This window comes from Aegilops tauschii, chromosome 3 (genome assembly GCF_002575655.3).
Source record: "Aegilops tauschii subsp. strangulata cultivar AL8/78 chromosome 3, Aet v6.0, whole genome shotgun sequence".
Classification (NCBI taxonomy): domain Eukaryota; kingdom Viridiplantae; phylum Streptophyta; class Magnoliopsida; order Poales; family Poaceae; genus Aegilops; species Aegilops tauschii.
Genome location: NC_053037.3, coordinates 489,711,302 through 489,731,446, shown reverse-complemented (window position 1 = coordinate 489,731,446; position 20,145 = coordinate 489,711,302).

Genomic DNA, 20,145 nt, shown 5'->3' with positions numbered 1-20,145 from the left:
TTTAAGTAGATATGGGTATGTCTACCTAATGAAACACAAGTCTGAAACCTTTGAAAAGTTCAAGGAATTTCAGAGTGCAGTCGAGATTAAACGTGACAGAAAAATAAAATTCTTACGATCAGATCGTGGTGGAGAATATTTAAGTCACAAATTTGGTACACACTTAAGGAAATGTGGAATAGTTTCACAACTCACGCCGCCTGGAACACCTTAGAGAAATGGTGTGTCCGAACGTTGTAATCGCACTCTATTGGATATGGTGCGATCTATGATGTCTCTTACCGATTTACCGCTCTCATTTTGGGGTTATGCTTTAGAGACTGCCGCATTCACTTTAAATAGGGCACCGTCTAAATCCATTGAGACGACACCGTATGAATTATGGTTTGGGAAGAAACCTAAGCTGTCGTTTCTAAAAGTTTGGGGATGCGATGCTTATGTCAAGAAACTTCAACCTGAAAAGCTCGAACCCAAATCGGAAAAATGCGTCTTCATAGGATACCCTAAGGAAACTATTGGGTATACCTTCTACCTCAGATCCGAAGGCAAGATCTTCGTTGCCAAGAACGGGTCCTTTCTAGAGAAGGAGTTTCTCTCGAAAGAATTGAGTGGGAGGAAAGTGGAACTTGATGAGGTGATAGTCACCCCTTCCGAACCGGAAAGTAGCGCAGCGCGGGAAAATGTTCCTGTGGTGCCTACACCGACTGGGGAGGAAGTTAATGATGATGATCATGAAACTTCAGATCAAGTTACTGAACTTCGTAGGTCCACAAGGACACGTTCCGCACCAGAGTGGTACGGCAACCCTGTCCTGGAAATCATGTTGTTAGACAATGGTGAACCTTCGAACTATGAAGAAGCGATGGCGGGCCCGGATTCCGACAAATGGCTAGAAGCCATGAAATCTGAGATAGAATCCATGTATGAGAACAAAGTATGGACTTTGACTGACTTGCCCGATGAGCGGCGAGCCATAGAAAACAAATGGATCTTTAAGAAGAAGACGGACGCAGATGGTAATGTGACCATCTACAAAGCTCGACTTGTCGCTAAGGGTTATCGACAAGTTCAAGGGGTTGACTATGATGAGACTTTCTCACCCGTAGCGAAGCTGAAGTCCGTCCGAATCATGTTAGCAATTGCCGCATACTATGATTATGAGATATGGCAGATGGACGTCAAAACGGCATTCCTTAACGACTTCCTTAAGGAAGAGTTGTATATGATGCAGCCGGAAGGTTTTGTCGATCCTAAGAATGCTAACAAAGTATGCAAGCTCCAACGCTCAATTTATGGGCTGGTGCAAGCATCTCGGAGTTGGAACATTCGCTTTGATGAGATGATCAAAGCGTTTGGGTTTACACAGACTTATGGAGAAGCCTGTGTTTACAAGAAAGTGAGTGGGAGCTCTGTAGCATTTCTCATATTATATGTGGATGACATACTATTGATGGGAAATGATATAGAATTCTTGGAAAACATAAAGGCCTATTTGAATAAGTGTTTTTCAATGAAGGACCTTGGAGAAGCTGCTTATATATTAGGCATCAAAATCTATAGAGATAGATCAAGACGCCTCATTGGTCTTTCACAGAGTACATACCTTGACAAGATATTGAAGAAGTTCAGTATGGATCAGTCCAAGAAGGGGTTCTTGCCTGTATTGCAAGGTGTGCAATTGAGCACGGCTCAATGCCCGACCACGGCAGAAGATATAGAACAGATGAGTGTCATCCCCTATGCCTCGGCCATAGGGTCTATTATGTATGCCATGCTATGTACCAGACCTGATATAAACCTTGCCGTAAGTTTGGTAGGAAGGTACCAAAGTAATCCCGGCAAGGAACACTGGACAACGGTCAAGAATATCCTGAAGTACCTAAAGAGGACTAAGGATATGTTTCTCGTTTATGGAGGTGACGAAGAGCTCGTCGTAAAGGGTTACGTCGACGCTAGCTTCGACACAGATTTGGATGACTCAAAGTCACAGACCGGATACGTGTATATTTTGAATAGAGGAGCAGTAAGCTGGTGCAGTTGCAAGCAAAGCGTCGTGGCGGGATCTACATGTGAAGCGGAGTACATGGCAGCCTCAGAGGCAGCACAGGAAGCTGTCTGGATGAAGGAGTTCATTACCGACCTAGGGGTGATTCCCAATGCGTCGGGCCCAATGACTCTCTTCTGTGACAACACTGGAGCTATTGCCCTTGCGAAGGAGCCCAGGTTTCACAGGAAGACCAGGCATATCAAGCGTCGCTTCAACTCCATTCGTGAAAGTGTTCAAAATGGAGACATAGATATTTGTAAAGTACACACGGACCTGAATGTGGCAGATCCGTTGACTAAACCTCTCCCTAGGGCAAAACATGATCAACACAAGGACGCAATGGATGTTCGATTCATCACAATGTAACTAGATTATTGACTCTAGTGCAAGTGGGAGACTGTTGGAAATATGCCCTAGAGGCAATAATAAATGGTTATTATTATATTTCTTTGTTCATGGTAATTGTCTATTATTCATGCTATAATTGTATTGTCCGGAAATCGTAATACATGTGTGAATACATAGACCACAAAGTGTCCCTAGTAAGCCTCTAGTTGACTAGCTCGTTAATCAACAGATAGTCATGGTTTCCTGACTATGGACATTGGATGTCATTGATAACGGGATCACATCATTAGGAGAATGATGTGATGGACAAGACCCAATCCTAAGCATAGCATAAAACATCGTGTAGTTTCGTTTGCTAGAGTTTTCCAATGTCAAGTATCTTTTCCTTAGACCATGAGATCGTGCAACTCCCGGATACCGTAAGAGTGCTTTGGGTGTGCCAAACGTCACAACGTAACTGGGTGACTATAAAGGTGCACTACGGGTATCTCCAAAAGTGTCTGTTGGGTTGGCACGGATCGAGACTGGGATTTGTCACTCCGTATGACGGAGAGGTATCTCTGGGCCCACTCGGTAATGCATCATCATAATGAGCTCAATGTGACTAAGGCGTTAGTCACGGGATCATGCATTGCGGTACGAGTAAAGAGACTTGCCGGTAACGAGATTGAACAAGGTATTGGGATACCGACGATCGAATCTCGGGCAAGTAACATACCGTTTGACAAAGGGAATTGCATACCGGATTGATTGAATCCTCGACACCATGGTTCATCCGATGAGATCATCATGGAACATGTGGGAGCCAACATGGGTATCCAGATCCCGCTGTTGGTTATTGACCGGAGAGGCGTCTCGGTCATGTCTGCATGTCTCCCGAACCCGTAGGGTCTACACACTTAAGGTCCGGTGACGCTAGGGTTGTAAAGATATATGTATGCGGAAACCCGAAAGTTGTTCGGAGTCCCGGATGAGATCCCGGACGTCACGAGAGGTTCCGGAATGGTCCGGAGGTGAAGAATTATATATAGGAAGTCCAGTTTCGCCCACCGGGAAAGTTTCGGGGGTTATCGGTATTGTACCGGGACCACCGGAAGGGTCCCGGGGGTCCACCGGGTGGGGCCACCTGTCCCGGAGGGCCCCGTGGGCTGAAAGTGGAAGGGAACCAGCCCCTAGTGGGCTGGGGCGCCCCCCTTGGGCCTCCCCCATGCGCCTAGGGTTGGGAACCCTAGGGGGGAGTTCCCCCTTGCCTTGGGGGGCAAGGCAACCCCTTCCCCCCTTGTGGCCGCCGCCCCCCCCCCCTTGAGATCTCATCTCTTGGGGCCGGCGCCCCCCCAGGGGGCCTATATAAAAGGGGGGTAGGGAGGGCAGCACACAACAGCCTTGGGCGCCTCCCTCCTCCCCTGCAACACCTCTCTCTCTCTCGTAGTAGCTCGGCGAAGCCCTGCACGAGACCCGCTACATCCACCACCACGCCGTCGTGCTGCTGGATCTCCATCAACCTCTCCTTCCCCCTTGCTGGATCAAGAAGGAGGAGACGTCGCTGCACCGTACGTGTGTTGAACGCGGAGGTGCCGTCCGTTCGGCACTCGGTCATCGGTGATTTGGATCACGGCGAGTACGACTCCGTCATCCACGTTCATTGGAACGCTTCCGCTCGCGATCTACAAGGGTATGTAGATGCACTCCTTTCCCCTTGTTGCTAGTAGACTCCATAGATGCATCTTGGTGAGCGTAGGAAAATTTTAAAATTATGCTACGATTCCCAACAGTATGACTATCTTGATTCTGTCATAAAATCGTCATGGATGTACATGCATGACAGAAAATGCGACCTACTGTGACGAACACGTATCATCACGGAAGTGTATTTTTTTTGTAGTGAGGAGGCTAACTCTATGGTTTTAAACCCTTCTATGGGTTCTAATGAGTCAGGTGATGCTTTGGGCCCATTGGAGCCTATTGACCTGGTGGATGGGCCAAACAATGCGGTGGTTGAAGGCCCTTTTCTAGTACAGGAAAATGTCATGGTAGGAGTCCCACAAGAGCATGTTGATCAGGATCTCCTAGACCAGCCAGAACAGCACATACATATTGAGGACCCTAACAATATCCAAGAGGTGGTCATGCCTGTTGATGTGCAGGATCCAGGCCAGAACAATCTTGCAATAGTTCCATATAATCCCATTGTGGTTCATGCACCTCCTCTGCATGTTGGACTTGTGAGAGTTGTGATGGGACCAGCTTTGCCACCTGAATTTATCTGGAGGAGGTCTTTTGAATCACTTATGCCTACTTTCCTGTCTGCCCAGATCCCTAAGGCCATGCCTCCACCTGGCTTGCCTCAGATGCATAAGAGATCTTGGACTATGGCTTTTGATCCTCCACTGTCTTTCTGCTTTCCAGCTCCTGACCAGCAATTGTCACCTCAACGCACTGCCAGGAGACTGTTTTGGAGAACACCTGTATTCAGTCTGCAACGCCAGAGCCAGACGACAGTGTACCTTCCTCTGAAGCAGCTACTCAGGTTACTGAAGTTTCAGATAGTATGAACTGCACCTTTTCATCTACAGTCCAGCAAACCAGGAAATCCCGTGCCAGAAAGCCCAAAACTTCAGTTGTTCAGACTGTCTCAGACTTTTCGGACAGAAGGATGACCAGGAGTGCAGCCAAATCTAAAGGTTTTAAACCTATATCTCCTTTGTCACCGAAGCCCAAGCCCCTCAGGCAGCCTAGAGCTAAGAAGTTGAAGGTTGATAATCAAGCATCCACTCCAAACAGACGGGCCCAACCAGAGAATGATGATACCCAGGAGCAGGCTCCCCCTCCAACTTCAATTGCCACACTTTAGATGATTGGAGCAGCTCTTGGTGTCCCTGCTGAGAAGATGACTGTGGAGAAGCTTATGGCTTCTTCAGATACTGCCCCCAAGCCTGCAGTTCCTCATGACGATTAAGCCTTTTAATTGTTATACAGGGAGGCATGTCCCTTGTCATGCCAGTTGTCTGAACCTTATTTCTATTTTGTCTGCTACCTGCACTTTGGTCTGCGTTGATGGTTTTATCTATGGGCTTTTGTTTCACTGTTATGCAGTGAACTATTACCTCCGCCTCATTTTATTGTTTCCTCATGAATGCACACCGAACTAGAGATTGGAAGGTTCTCTGTTGGAATGTCAGAGGTTTAAACTCTGAAGATAGGCAGAGAAGCGTTAGAGCGAAAATTGAGGAAAGCCAATGCTCTATCATTTGTTTGCAAGAAACTAAATGTGATTTCTTTGACCAGCGTGCGATTAGAAAGTTTTGCCCGAGAAGATTTGGCAATTTTGTTTATTCACCCTCTGTTGGTGCCTCTAGTGGAATCCTTGTGCTGTGGTGCTCGAACATGTTCATTGGCACTTTAGTGGATATTAAACCGTTTGGTATCATAGTCTCCTTCATATCTGCCCATAATGCAAGTCGATGGACCTTGGTAAATGTTTATGGGCCTTGTCAAGGGCAGCCCGGAGATGATTCTGTCCAATGGCTATATGACCTGGAAATTCCAATAGATGATAAGTGGCTCCTTGTGGGGGATTTTAACTTCATTAGATCTCCTGAGAACAGAAACTTGCCAGGAGAAGATATAAATGATATTTTCCTCTTCAATGAGGTCATTGGCCACCTTGGTCTTCTTGAGCTGCCATTAAAAGGAAGATCCTACACATGGTCTAATATGCAAGAAAATCCGTTGCTGGAGCAACTGGATTGGTTCTTCACTTCCTCCACTTGGATAAATGACTATCCCAACACGATGGTCCATCCTCTAGCAAGAACAGCATCGGATCATGTACCCTGTGTAGTCTCCATTGCAACATCTATTCCCAAGTCAAAAATCTTTTGGTTTGAAAATTATTGGGTGGATCTGCCTGGTTTCTTTGACTGTGTGGAACAATCTTGGAATGCTCCAACAAAAAGAACAAATTCTGCAACTCGCTTGACTGAACAATTCAAAAGACTCTGAAATGCTCTTAAGCACTGGTACATCAGCCTGTCCAAACTTAAGAAGGCCATTCAAGCTTGTAACAAGGTGGTTATCTTATTTGATGATCTTGAGGAGTTAAGGCCTTTAACAAGACCTGAATTTAATTTCAGGAAAATTGTTAAACTTCACATTGAGGAAATCCTACACCTGTAGTTTCTATACTGGAAACAGAGATGTACCATTCGGTGGATAAAAGTTGGGGAGGAGAACTCTAAGTTTTTCCAAGCAATGGAGACTGAACGTTTTAGGAGAAACTCCATTTCCTCTCTGCAGAATGAAAATGGTGATGTTGTCTCTGATCACCAACAGATGGCTGGCATGTTATGGGGCACATTCAAGGATAGAATGGGTGTCTCTGAGGGGACTGATATGAAGTTTGACCTAGCCTCATTGATTGACACAATGGATGGTCTTGATAATTTGTCTGCTCCATTTTCTGAGGAGGAAATTAATGAGGTTCTTAAGTCTCTGCCTACAGATAGGGCACCTGGCCCTGATGGTTTTACTGGATTGTTTGTCAAACGGTGCTGGCACATCATTAAGGATGATTTTTTGCAACTATTCCAAGACTTTTATGATGGAAAGGTCACTATTAGCAGCATTAATGGGTCGTTAATCACCTTAATTCCAATGAAACTCTCGCCTGAGAGTCCTAATGATTTCAGGCCTATTTCCTTGACAAATACTTGTCTGAAGTTCCTGACTAAACCGCTGGCTAATAGATTGCAAAAGGTTATCCTAAAGTGCATTCATAAAAACCAATATGGGTTTCTCAAGTGCAGGTCTATCCAAGATTGTATTGCTTGGACTCTGGAATATATTCATCAGTGTCACAAGTCCAAGAAGCCTATCTTGATTCTTAAGTTGGACTTTGCCAAAGCTTTTGATACTGTTGAGCATGACCTAATCCTCAAACTCCTGCATCACAAGGGTTTTGATAGCAAGTGGATTGGTTGGATTAGAGAGCTTCTATCCTCTGGGACTTCTTCTGTCATTCTAAATGGTGTGCCTGGAAAACAATTTACCTGCAGAAGGGGAGTAAGGCAGGGTGACCCACTGTCACCCCTCTTGTTTGTTCTTGCAGCCGATCTGCTACAAACTTTGGTAAACAATATGCTCAGAAATGGAGTGATCTCCCTGCCTATTGAAACTCATGATCCTGATTTCCCTATAGTGCAATATGCTGATGACACTCTCCTCATTTTGCCTGCTGTGGATTCACAACTATTAGCTCTCAAGGAGATGCTGCAAGATTTTCATGCCTCCACAGGTCTCAGAGTAAACTTCCACAAATCATGCATTGTGCCTATTAATGTGGATGAGGCAGAAACTGCCAGGTTAGCTTCTGTTTTTGGCTGCCAAGTTGGGACCCTTCCCTTCACCTACCTGGGGCTTCCTGTGGGAACAACTAAACCAATGATTCAAGATTTATTTCCTGTGGTTGATAGAGTTGAAAGAAGGTTGTCTGCCAGTTCCAGCCTTCTCAACCAGGGTGCTAGATGGCAATTACTCCAATCAGTTCTGTCCTCTTTGCCCATCTATTTTCTTTGTAGTTTATGTTTGCCAGCTGGTATTATAAAGCAACTTGAAAGGATTATGAGGCAGTGCTTATGGAGAGGAAATTCTGATACTCCTAGGCAATCACTTGCAGCTTGGCTCTTGTTTGCAGACCCAAAGACAAAGGTGGCATGAGAATAGTAAATCTAACCATCCAAAACAGAGCTCTCCTTTCCAAACACCTTTCCAAGTTTTATAACAAAGCTGACATCCCTTGGGTTTCTCTTATTTGGAATACCTACTATGATGGTGTTGTTCCTCATGGCACAGTTTTATGTGGTTCTTATTGGTGGAGAGACATCCTCAAGCTCAATGAAGTTTTCAGACTTTACTCTGAGGTCACCATAAACATGGGGGACTCTGTCCTTTTTTGGTTTGATGCTTGGGTGTTCCTAGGCTCATCTGTTCCGCTCAGAGAGAGGTTTCCCAGGTTGTTCTCTTTTGCCATTGATGATAAGGTGTATGTACGAGAGGTGCTTAACACACCTGATATGTCTGAGCTTTTTCATCTACCCTTGTCACCAGAAGCAATGGATGAGATGATCACTGTCCAGTCTGGTCTCCTTGACCTTAATGCTGATGTAGGGATTCATGACTCTTGGTCTTGGACACCTGGCAAAGGTATCTTCTCTGCAAAGAGTTATTATACAGTGATGCATGCTCACATGGCCACTGATACTCCAGCCAAATGGATTTGGGAAAGTAAGGCGACAATGAAGATAAAGGTGTTTGTGTGGTTAATGCTAAATGACAGGCTCAATACCAGAGATATGCTGGTGATGAGGCACTAGAGATCACCTCAGGAAGACAACACCTGCCCGTTATGCTTTGCCCATGCTCATGAGGATAGAGATCATCTTTTCTTCACATGTCAATTCAGCACAAGAGTATGGAACTACTTGCACATCCAATGGTTAGCTGGTTTAACCGCATCTCAGTGTTTAATTGCTGCAAGGAAGAGCTTTGGGCAACCTTTCTTCAGGGAGGTCGTTTATCTAGCAGCCTGGAATATATGGCTCCTCAGAAATGGCAGAATCTTCAGATATGAAAGCCCAACATTTGCTGCTTGGAAGAGAAACTTCATTCATGATGTTACTCCGCACTCTCACAGATTCAAGCCTAGTCTAAAGCCTTTGCTGTTAGCCTGGGTCAATTCTTTGCCCTAGTTGGTTGTATGTATCCTTGTATATGTACCTGTAATTGTGTAAATAGCTCAATAGGTAAGTAGTTTCCTTCCCCTCTAGTTTGATTCTTTATCAGAACCTCTCTGTTTGTTTGGTGGTTGAGTTTTAATAAAATGTTGTGGGGCTGTTGCCTCACAGTTTCCAGTCAAAAAAATCACTAGCATCACACATATTTTCAAAATCCAATCAGGTGGTTGAACAATAGGTGCAGAGATTAAAGCTTTCTTAAGTGTTTCAAAGGCTTCAAGAAAATCATCATCAAAAACAAAAGGAATGTCCTTTTGCAACAGATTAGTGAGAGGCCTAGAAATTTTAGAAAAGTCTTTGATAAACCTCCTATAGAAGCCAGCATGGCCTAGGAAACTACGAATACCTTTTATGTCCTTGGGACATGGCATTTTCTCAATTTCTTCAACCTTAGCTTGATCAACTTCAATACCTTTTTCAGAAATTTTATGACGACAATGCCTTCATTAACCATAAAGTGGCACTTCTCCCAATTCAAGACAAGATTTGTTTGTTCACATCTCTGCAAAACTCGATCAAGATTGCTTAAACAATGATCAAAAGACTTAGCATAAACAGAAAAGTCATCCATGGAAACCTCAACAATCTTTTCACAAAAGTCAGAAAATATAGCCATCATGCATCTTTGAAAGGTAGCAGGTGCATTACATAAACCAAAAGGCATACGTCTATAAGCGTAGGTTCCAAAGGGACAAGTGAAAGTGGTCTTTTCTTGATTAGGTTGAGATACAGGTATTTGTGAAAAGCCAGAATATCCATCAAGGAAGCAAAAGTGTGTGTATTTAGATAATCTTTCAAGCATTTGATCAATAAAAGGCAAAGGGTAATGATCTTTTCTAGTTGCTTTGTTTAATTTTCTAAAATCAATTACCATTCTATAGCCTGTAACAATTCTTTGTGGAATAAGCTCATTCTTATCATTAGGAACAACAGTTATACCTCCTTTCTTAGGGACACAATGAACAAGACTTACCCATCTACTATCAGCTATGGGATAGATTATACCTGCTTCCAAAAGTTTTAATATTTCTGTTCTTACCACTTCTTTCATCTTCGGATTTAACCGACGTTGGTGATCAACAACTGGTTTAGCATCAGGTTCCATATTAATTTTGTGCCGACATAGAGTGGGACTAATGCCCTTTAAATCATCAAGAGTATATCCAATAGCAGCTCGGTGCTTCCTTAGAACTTTCAATAATCTTTCTTCTTCATGTTCTGAACGGTTAGCAATGATAATAACAGGATATATCTTCTTTTCATCAAGATAAGCATATTTCAAAGTGTCTGGCAATTGTTTTAATTCAAACATAGGATCACCTTTAGGTGGAGGAGGACCTCCTAGAGTTTCAATAGGCAAATTGTGTTTAAGCAGAGGACGTTGTTCAAAGAATATCTTATCTATTTCATTTCTTTCATGCATATGTAAATCATTCTCATGGTCTAGCAAATACTGTTGTAGTAGCAGTAGGTGGCACAGCAATAGAAGCAAGACCAATTAATTCATCTTTACTAGGCAATTCCCTTTCATGATGATTTCTACTAAACTTGGAAAAATTAAACTCATGAGACTCATCACCAAAGCTAACACCCAAAGTTTGTTTCTGGCAGTCTATCCTGGCATTAACTGTGTTCAAGAAGGGTCTACCAAAGATAATGGGGCAGAAGTCATCTTGTGGGGAACCAAGAACAAGAAAATCAGTAGGGTATTTTATTTTCCCACACAAGACTTCAACATCTCTAATAATCCCACAAGGTGATATGGTGTCTCTGTTTGCAAGTTTAATAGTAACATCTATGTCTTCTAACTCTGTAGGTGCTATGTCTTCTCTAATTTCTTGACATAACTTGTAAGGAATAGCACTCACACTAGCACCCATGTCACATAAACCATGATAATAGTGATCTCCTATTCTAACTGAAATGACAGGCAAGCCAACAACTGGTCTATTTTTATATTTTTATCAGGTTTGGCAATTCTAGCAGCTTCTTCACAGAAGTAAATAACATGCCCATCCACATCTTCTTCTAAGAGATCTTTAACCATAGCAATATTAGGTTCAATTCTAATTTTTTCATCAGGTTTAGGTGTTCTAACAAAGCTTTTGTTAACCACAGTTGAAACTTTAGCATGTTCCTTTATCCTAACAGGAAAAGGAGGTTTGTCAATATAAGCAGTAGGAACAACTGGATCAACATTACAAAGTATAGTTTCTTCTTTAACTGGTGTTGGGTTTTTAATTTCTTCTTTAATAGGTGGGTAATATTTAAACCACTTCTCTTTAGGGAGTTCAACATGAGTAGCAAATGATTCACAAAAGGAGGCTACTATCTCGGAGTCAAGTCCATATTTAGTGCTAAACCTTTGAAAAGCATCGGTATCCATAAAAGATTTAACACAATCATACTTAAGCTTTATACCTGACTCTTTACCTTCGTCAAGTTCCCAATCTTCAGAGTTGCGTTTAGTTCTTTCCAAAAGATCCCACCGGAATTCAATAGTTTCTTCATAAAAGAACCGGCACAAGAAGTATCCAGCATGGTTTGATCATTACGAGAAAGCCAAGCATAAAAATTCTGAATAATAATTTCTCTTGAGAGCTCATGATTGGGGCATGAATATAACATTGACTTAAGCCTCCCCCAAGCTAGAGCGATACTTTCTCCTTCACGAGGCCAAAAATTATATATATAATTCCGATCACGATGAACTAGATGCATAGGATAATTTTTTTTATGGAACTCCAATTTCAAACGATTCCAATTCCATGATCCAATATCATCGCACAGCCTATACCATGCCAATGCTTTTCCCTTCAAAGATAAAGGGAAAACCTTTTTAATCACTTCATCCCTGGGTAAACCTGCAAGCTTAAACAATCCACAAATTTGTTCCACATGTATCAAGTGCATATCAGGATGTTCAGTTCCATCTCCTGCATAAGGATTAGCTAGCAGTTGTTTTATCATACCCGAAGGAATTTCATATTCAATATTTTCAGTAGGTGCAGTAGGTTGAGGGGCAAATAATTGTGGTTCTGGATGAGGTGAAGATACCCCGAACAAACCCCTCAAAGGATTGTTTTCCATAGTAACAAGTGATAATAAATTTTAGCACACTATATAAATGTTCCCTTACCGAATTCCACTTACCAAAGGCGCTTCCACTACTAGGGAAAACCTTATACACAGAATCTTAGCAGCAGCGCGGTTTAAAAACAGGAGCTACTGCTAATTAGCAGTAGCGAGCTTCAGAAACCGCGCTACTAATAGTACAGTAGCAGTAGCGGTCTAGGTGAAACAAGCGCTACTACTATAATTGCCACGGCGTTGCCCCCAGGCTAGATATAGTAGTAGCGCCCTTCCGAGGATGCGCTACTGCTAAAGTACTTAGTAGCAACGTTTTTCTTCAAAACACGCTACTGCTAAGTATTGCACCTAATTAAGTTTAGTCCCATACTGCTAAGCGAACAAGGTGTTTACCACCTTAAATATGTTACTTCTCAAACTATCTCGAGCACTTGGTCTTCATTGAACTATATCTGTAGGATTTGTGGCTGCAATATGAATCGTCACCAGTGCCTATACAGGTACTGTGAGGATTCATGTTGACTATTTAGATTCTACACAAAAGGATCAATGGTGACCAATGTATATTTTTGAAGTTTTTACATGCTTAGACTTAGCAGTAGCATTTTTCAGGGCAAAGCGCTACTGATATTATAAAACAGATAGGAATAGCTGTAGTGCGTTTCGCTTGACACGCTATAGCTAACTTAGCTATAGCGTGTTCCGGAAAAACACACTGCTGCTAGTTTGACTTAACCCCCGGCCGCGCGGGCTCAAAATTTCGCTAAGTCCTTCCCCTCCACTTCCCCCTCTCCCCCAACTGCTCCATCGCCACCGTAGCCCTGCCGCTCTCGACCTCACCGCCGCCGCCCGCCGCCACCCTCAACCTCACCACCGCCGCCACCCGCTGCACACCCTCGACGCCGCCCCGACCCCGACCTCGATGCCGCCCCCGACCTCGACGCCGCCCCCGACCCCGACATCGACGCCGCCCTCCGCCGCGCGCCCGAGCCCCGACCCCGTACTCGACGCCGCCTGCCCCTCCCTCGCCGCAGTCACCGTAAGGCTCTGTCTCTCCTCTCCCCTACCCTCCTCTCTCTCTGCTAGGGCAATTCATATATGTGTTGATGCTGTGTTGATGTTCATATGAACCCTAGGTGTTCATATGAACCCTAGATTTGTTTAGGGCAGTAGGCATTTTTTAGCATTTAGGAAAAATGATTAGCATTTTTTAGGAAATTAGCTAGGCCAAATTTTTATGAAAATGCCTAAACAGTAATTTCATTCAAAAAACATAAAACATAATTGTTTTTCTTTCAAAAACTTGGTTAAACTAATTGTTGCTATGTAAACAAAAAACAAGATTGTTGTTATATGATATATGTCATTGATGTTCATTTGCATATTCCATTATTGAAGTGGTTCAATTGTGCCCAAGTGGCTTTGTTGTTTCCAGGGAATGAAGTCGAGTGGCCTATGTTTTGCCGGAATGTTGATTCATTTCCGTTCCGGCAAATTTCAGGTTCTTGATTTGTCCACTTTTTAGTAAAAGTCATGCCGAAATTTTCCGTGAATTTCGGCATGACTTGTGCTACAAACTAGGACATATCGAGTGCCCGGGATTTGCCGCACCGGGAAGGAGTCAACATTCCTGCAAAGCATAGGCCTTTTTATGTCATTCTTCATTTTATTAGGTATAGAATTAATTGACTAGATTTAATCGTAAGAACTAGTTGAATTAATAGAACTAGTTGAACATGTCACATTTGTTGTTATTTTTTTAGTTAAAGCAATTTTTCCCGCATCGACGTCGATGATGCCTATCCCACATCCTCGTCGTCGAGTTGGCGGAGGACACCTGCGTCACCAGATGGGCCATGTCCGGGACTGGGCTCCGCCCGGGTGGTACTGGGAGGCGCTACGTACCTGGGGGCGCAGGTTGGTGAGGAGCCAGCCTGTCGTTGACCCGAACCTTCTTTGGTGGCGGCCGCGTGGGCCAGTGACGGTCCAGAGCTCGAGGACCCCGCGAAGGTGGTGCGTCACCGTGTCAGTGAGGAGGAGGCGCACGTCCGTTGCTACTTGTTTGCGTTGGAGCACAGGTTCTCCAATACCTGGCAGGTTCTCCAGGGATCTCACTGGAGCTATGATCCTGTGATGGTTCCTTCTCTTTGGGTGTCCACTGCCCGCGTCGATACCCGTCGTGCGCTAGGGTTTTAGTTGTATTAGTGATGTTATATGTATGATACTATTCGGGATGTATTAGTGATAATATTCGACGATGTACGGACGCATGAGATGATTTACTTTTGCTTATTGAATGCATGCTAATTTGAATACTTATTTATTTTACGATTTGGTTTTGCTTATTGAATGCTCATGTCAATATGAGTCCTATAAGATATTTTGAGTATCCTGGTAGTTGTCTTCGATCGATTTTCAATTAATGTTTCAACTATGAACATAGGAAATGTCTGACAACGAAAAGGATTTCGGTATTTGCAAATACTACGAAGACGAGCGCGGCCTGTGCGACGGAATCTTCCTAGATGATGATAGGCGCTTCAGCATCAAGCTGGACGTGAACTTCGAAGTGGATATAGTAAGTCACAACGACAAGTCTTTTTTCGTAATTAAGCATGACATCTCCTTCATTTGCTTCAACTTATAATTTCATTTTTTACTATTCTACTAGCGTATCCCCTGCCATGCAAGAGTTTTTGTCTTGGATAAAATAGGTTTCAGTCGTACTATGGAGGTAAAGAAAGTTTACTTGAAGACCGAGCATGGTTGTATTTTCCACGCAAAATTATACAACGCAGACGACTACACCTATTTTGGATGCAAAACTTGGCGAGCACTATGCAAGACTTATGCATTTGAGCCTGATATGGTTATCACCTTTGATATTCGTCCGGAAGATGATATTGAAGGTAATATCGACATCTGGGTTGATGTGCAGACGCCTCCAGTTATACCATTTTGTGAGTTTCTCAACCATATTTATGTCTTTGATATTGTTTATTCAAAAATAGTTGACAACTAATTTCTATTGTCAGCTTATTTCCGTTCAAGCAAACATGTCCAGCGCTTGGTAGACAGGACCTACTACTGTCCCGGGGCTGAACTAAACTGCGAGGAGCTAAGGGTGTGTTTGGTTCGGGAACGAAGTAGAATGGAATGTCATGGTTCCATTCCACTGGAATGGGTCGGTTCCGTCTTTGTGTTTGGTAGTGACAATTCGAAGGAATGGAATGGTTACATTTTGATGTTTGGTTTGTCAGATGGAATGAAATGAGTTTATTCATCTCACCATAAATTGAATTGGATTTCAGTCAAAAGCAGATAAAAATTGAACTGTACTATTCCAGATCAGGAACTACCCAAATACCAAAGTCTGCATCTGCTCTGATTGCTACAAGCAAAAAATGCAGCTTGCTAGTCCAGTCTTGACCGCAGCCTTGCTCCTCCAATCCACAAGATCAACAGTGGCGGCCTTCCTGTCACCACGCCACATGCACACCTATGCCTCCTCACGTACGGCGGCGTTTGGATTGCCTACTCCGTCAGGGGAAGCGCTTGGAGCTTCTGCTAAGTCAAGAGCGGCAGCACGGTGTTTCCAGTGTGACGCGCGTGTGCGGCGGCAGCGTGGCCTCCCAGCCTCGTTCCGCTGATGGATCTCCCGCCATGGAGCAGAGTGCTAGCCTCCTTCTTCCGCCAGATCCTTGGTTGAGGTGGGGGTGGGGGGTGGGGGGAGGACGAGGGGCGGGAGACGCCGGCGAGGCTGCACTTCCGGCCGCCGCCATGTCCATCGAGGGAGAGAGGAGGCCACAGGTTGTGGTTGGCTGGGGCGCCGGGTGGGTGTGTTGGGGAACGTAGTAATTTCAAAAAAATTCCTACGCACACGCAAGATCATGGTGATGCATAGCAACGAGAGGGGAGAGTGTTGTCCACGTACCCTCGTAGACCGACAGCGGAAGCGTTATCACAACGCGGTTGATGTAGTCGTACGTCTTCACGATCCGACTGATCAAGTACCGAACGTAAGGCACCTCCAAGTTCTACACACGTTCAGCTCGATGACGTCCCTCGAACTCCGATCCAGCCGAGTGTTGAGGGAGATTTTCGTCAGCACGACGGCGTGGTGATGATGATGATGTTCCACCGACGCAGGGCTTCGCCTAAGCTCCGCAACGGTATTATCGAGGTGTAATATGGTGGAGGGGGGCACCGCACACGGCTAAAATATCATATATCAAGTGTGTCGAGAGGTGCCCCCCTGCCCCCATATATAAAGGAGCAAGGGGGAGGCCGGCTGCCTATGGGCGCGCCAAGGAGAGGGGGGAGTCCTCCTCCTAGTAGGAGTACGACTCCCCTTTCCTAGTCCTACTAGGAAAAGAAGGGGGGAAGGAAAGAGAGGGAGAGGGAGAGGGAAAGGGGGCTGCGCCCCCCTCTCCTAGTCCAACTAGGACTCCTCCTGGGAGGGGGCGCACCACCTCCTGGCTGCTGCCCTCTCTCTCCCCTCAAGGCCCACCAAGGCCCAATACTTCCCCGGGGGGTTCCGGTAACCCTCCGGCACTCCGGTTTAATCCGAAACTTCTCCGGAACACTTCCGGTGTCCGAATATAGTCGTCCAATATATCAATCTTTATGTCTCGACCATTTCGAGACTCCTCGTCATGTCCATGATCACATCCGGGACTCCGAACAACCTTCAGTACATCAAAACATATAAACTCATAATATAACTGTCACGTAACTTTAAGCGTGCGGACCCTTTGGGTTCGAGAACTATGTAGACATGACCGAGACACCTCTCCGGTCAATAACCAATAGCGGGACCTGGATGCCCATATTGGCTCCCACATATTCTACGAAGATCTTTATCGGTCAGACCGCATAACAACATACGTTGTTCCCTTTGTCATCGGTATGTTACTTGCCCGAGATTCGATCGTCGGTATCTCGATACCTAGTTCAATCTCGTTACCGGCAAGTCTCTTTACTCATTCTGTAATACATCATCCCGCAACTAACTCATTAGTCACAATGGTTGCAAGGCTTATAGTGATGTGCATTACCGAGTGGGCCCAGAGATACCTCTCCGATAATCGGAGTGACAAATCCTAATCTCGAAATACGCCAACCCAACAAGTACCTTGGGAGACACCTGTAGAGCACCTTTATAATCACCCAGTTACGTTGTGACATTTGGTAGCACACAAAGTGTTCCTCCGGTAAACGGGAGTTGCATAATCTCATAGTCATAGGAACATGTATAAGTCATGAAGAAAGCAATAGCAACATACTAAACGATCAAGTGCTAAGCTAACGTAATGGGTCATGTCAATCACGTCATTCTCCTAATGAGGTGATCCCGTTAATCAAATGACAACTCATGCCTATGGCTAGGAAACATAACCATCTTTGATTAACGAGCTAGTCAAGTAGAGGCATACTAGTGACACTCTGTTTGTCTATGTATTCACACATGTATTATGTTTCCGGTTAATACAATTCTAGCATGAATAATAAACATTTATCATGATATAAGGAAATATATAATACTTTATTATTGCCTCTAGGGCATATTTCCTTCAGTCTCCCACTTGCACTAGAGTCAATAATCTAGATTACACAGTAATGATTCTCACACCCATGGAGTCTTGGTGCTGATCATGTTTTGCTCGTGGAAGAGGCTTAGTCAACGGGTCTGCAACATTCAGATCCGTATGTATCTTGCAAATTTCTATGTCTCCCACCTGGACTAAATCCCGGATGGAATTGAAGCGTCTTCTGATGTGCTTGGTTCTCTTGTGAAATCTGGATTCCTTTGCTAAGGCAATTGCACCAGTATTGTCACAAAAGATTTTCATTGGTCCCGATGTACTAGGTATGACACCTAGATCGGATATGAACTCCTTCATCCAGACTCCTTCATTTGCTGCTTCCGAAGCAGCTATGTATTCCGCTTCACACGTAGATCCCGCCACGACACTTTGCTTAGAACTGCACCAACTGACAGCTCCACCGTTCAATGTAAATACGTATCCGGTTTGCGATTTCGAATCGTCCAGATCAGTGTCAAAGCTTGCATCAACATAACCCCTTACGATGAGCTCTTTGTCACCTCCATAAACGAGAAACATATCCTTAGTCCTTTTCAGGTATTTCAGGATGTTCTTGACCGCTGTCCAGTGATCCACTCCTGGATTACTTTGGTACCTCCCTGCTAAACTTATAGCAAGGGACACATCAGGTCTGGTACACAGCATTGCATACATGATAGAGCCTATGGCTGAAGCATAGGGAACATCTTTCATCTTCTCTCTATCTTCTGAAGTGGTCGGGCATTGAGTCTTACCCAATCTCACACCTTGTAGTATAGGCAAGAACCCTTTCTTTGCTTGATCCATTTTGAACTTCTTCAAAACTTTGTCAAGGTATGTGCTTTGTGAAAGTCCAATTAAGCGTCTTGATCTATCTCTATAGATCTTTATGCTTAATATATATGCAGCTTCACCGAGGTCTTTCATTGAAAAACTCTTATTCAAGTATCCCTTTATGCTATCCAGAAATTCTATATCATTTCCAATCAGTAATATGTCATCCACATATAATATCAGAAATGCTATCGAGCTCCCACTCACTTTCTTGTAAATACAGGCTTCTCGAAAAGTCTGTATAAAACCAAATGCTCTGATCACACTATCAAAGCATTTATTCCAACTCCGAGAGGCTTGCACCAGTCCATAAATGGATCGCTGGAGCTTGCACACTTTGTTAGCTCCCTTTGGATCGACAAAACCTTCCGGTTGCATCATATACAACTCTTCTTCCAGAAATCCATTCAGGAATGCAGTTTTGACATCCATTTGCCAAATTTCATAATCATAAAATGCGGCAATTGCTAACATGATTCAGACACACTTAAGCATCGCTACGGGTGAGAAGGTCTCATCGTAGTCAATCCCTTGAACTTGTCGAAAACCTTTCGCAACAAGTCGAGCTTTATAGACAGTAACATTACCATCAGCGTCAGTCTTCTTCTTGAAGATCCATTTATTTTCAATGGCTTGCCGACCATCGGGCAAGTCAACCAAAGTCCATACTTTGTTCTCATACATGGATCCTATCTCGGATTTCATGGCTTCAAACCATTTTGCGGAATCTGGGCTCACCATCGCTTCTTCATAGTTCGTAGGTTCGTCATTGTCTAGTAACATGACCTCTAGAATAGGATTACCGTACCACTCTGGTGCGGATCATGATCTAGTTGACCTACGAGGATCAGTAATAACTTGATCTGAAGTTTCATGATCATCATCATTAACTTCCTCACTAATTGGTGTAGGTGTCGCAGAAACTGATTTCTGCGATGATCTACTTTCCAATAAGGGAGCAGGTACAGTTACCTCATCAATTTCTACTTTCCTCCCACTCACATCTTTCGAGAGAAACTCCTTCTCTAGAAAGGATCCATTCTTAGCAACGAATATCTTGCCTTCGGATCTGTGATAGAAGGTGTACCCAACAGTCTCCTTTGGGTATCCTATGAAGACACATTTCTCCGATTTAGGTTCGAGCTTATCAGGTTGAAGTTTCTTCACATAAGCATCGCAACCCCAAACTTTAAGATACGACAACTTTGGTTTCTTGCCAAACCATAGTTCAAAAGGTGTCGTCTCAATGGATTTCGATGGTGTCCTATTTAGAGTGAATGCAGCCGTCTCTAAAGCATAACCCCAAAACGATAGCGGTAAATCAGTAAGAGACATCATAGATCGCACCATATCTAATAAAGTACGATTACGACGTTCGGACACACCATTACGCTGTGGTGTTCCGGGTGGCGTGAGTTGCGAAACTATTCCGCATTGTTTCAAATGTAGG